We start from the raw sequence: 2,050 nt of genomic DNA, 5'->3' as shown, positions 1-2,050 counted from the left end.
AATGCTGTCACGTAACTTTAGAAAAAAATAACTTTTTAGAATGTATTTTTTTTCTGTCAACTTTCATTTAACACTCCAGTCCAGTTGGTGGCAGTAATGCGCTTTCATAGTTGGTCAAGCAGCCGCCATTAAACTCCAGAGGAAGATTTGCACCGGCTACTGCTAAACCCAACATGAACGAAAATGCCCATGCGTTGTGTGAAATGGTGGAAAAAGTCCTATTTATGACACCGCGGCGGTCCAACAGGCCGAACTCACGGTAAGAAAGCTTTAATGAATAGCGAGCACGTGCAGCGAGGCTAGTTGCTTTGTTTGTTTCTTACAGAAAGCGGTCTGTTTTCATATGCCAAAACAAGTGTAGGGAGAGATTTTGTATTGTATTTTTAATTACATTTGATGTTCTGAACTATTAAAAATACTCGCATCTTCTTTTATTTTTTCAGACCTGAAAAATGGCCAAGCCTTCACAGCCAGGCCTCAGACCACGGTGCCGAGGCGCTCTGACGGAGTCCACCAGGACGAAGAGAAATACAGTAAGTTATGATTTCACATTTAGACAATAGTGAACACTCGCATATTTGTAAGGAAAACTGATCTTCCCGTTATTTTATTTATTTTGTTATTACGCAGTACAGCAAGGCAGAGTGTGGAAAGCAGTAGAGATCGACAACATGGCGGACGGAGGACGGATATGAGGACGGAGCCCTGAAGCCGGTATGTATTATGTATAGTCACTGCGTTGATTCCCGACTGTATAATGGTTGGTTGAGAATAATTTTAACTTATTTATTTATGTATGTTTGAGAAAGCGATATATTTGCTACAATATTTTTTTTTATTTTACATTTATTTCCACAGACACTCCACAGAATGGGAGTCACATTTGTGTCAGACTCTTCAGGAACGTCCTGATGTCCATGACAAGGACAGAGATGCAACTGTGTGTGAGTATCTACTATTTTAGAATGTTGATATTTTATGCGTCAATATTGTTTATGTACATAATGTAATTATGCTATGTATTGACAATGCATAAAAATGTTTTCCAGCTGCATCCAGGACCTACTGCCAGTCATCTGGATGTAGCTAAAGAAAGAAGCAGGTAAGATCTAGAGATGTCACAATTCTTTGAATGATTAAAGTACTGTAATTTATTAAAATCAATCAAGGCAAATTATCTGCCTCAGAGTTTGTTGAACTATGTTTTACTATTTATTACCAACTGATTTTAATTATTTTTTCTTCCAATTGTTTCCAAGTGTTTTCAGTTTTTCATTAAAGTTTTTATTTTTTTGTAAGAATGTATTAATATATTGTTTTTTTTGTTTGTTTTTTTTTTGTTTGTTTTAATGTCTTATGTGTCCATACCAAGCTGGAAGTTGCCAAACATTTTCACTGTAGTTTCATAATGACAAAAAGATGCCGGTAGCTCGTAATTATTGTCTGTTCTGTATTAACAGCTGATGGAGGAAGGCAGAGAGTACTGGTAGCAGAGGAGGTGGCATTCTGGGAGGATGGCAGCTATGAGGGGGTGTCAGGATGGACTGTGGTGAGGTTGAGACCCCACATTCCCCCAACCAGAAGCTCAGTGACGTCAGGCCTACTCTACAGGAGAGACGTCGGGCCTACGCTACAGGAGAGATGTTGGGCCTGTCCTGTACGCAGCATAATGTTGGATCATGTTTGGACAAAAAAACACTGCCAGATAGTCCAGAAATGGACAAGCATTTATGTCTTATTTTGTGTGCAAACAGTAAAAAAATAAAATTAAATAAAGAAAAAAAACTTCTGTGGCTCATTTATGTTCCTCATATATGAACATGTTGCATATAAGCAATATCAAATGCTTATACAATACAGCGTTTATTTTTATATAGATTTTGTAAAATACAGCATTAAAAATATTAATGATTGGGGTGGGGTTTATTTATAAAGTCATAAGAGCTGTCCAATGGGCACACATCAACCAACCAATCACATGTCAATGATGAACTGTGATGTCATTGTTTTTCATCCAATGACTGAGAATCCACGTGGATCTGCTGAAGCG

General features: G+C 37.7%; 1 long non-coding RNA gene across 2 annotated transcripts; it reads left to right on the top strand.

Moving 5' to 3' along the window:
* The first annotated feature begins 224 nt into the window (after nucleotides 1-224).
* LOC106937503 (uncharacterized) lies at nucleotides 225-1,838 on the top strand. Of its 2 annotated transcripts, XR_001422405.1 has the most exons (6): nucleotides 225-259; nucleotides 444-533; nucleotides 631-714; nucleotides 859-944; nucleotides 1,050-1,102; nucleotides 1,461-1,838. It is a non-coding gene; the product is annotated as an uncharacterized LOC106937503 (long non-coding RNA). The 2 variants fall into 2 exon arrangements; XR_001422404.1 differs by lacking the exon at nucleotides 225-259 and having other exon boundaries at nucleotides 367-533.
* Nucleotides 1,839-2,050: the final 212 nt, after the last annotated feature.

Source organism: Poecilia latipinna, unplaced genomic scaffold (genome assembly GCF_001443285.1).
Source record: "Poecilia latipinna isolate Pla-1442-1.1 unplaced genomic scaffold, P_latipinna-1.0 Scaffold2362, whole genome shotgun sequence".
NCBI lineage: Eukaryota > Metazoa > Chordata > Actinopteri > Cyprinodontiformes > Poeciliidae > Poecilia > Poecilia latipinna.
Note: the sequence above shows the minus strand (reverse complement) of the source record. Positions and strands in the feature narration are given on the sequence as shown.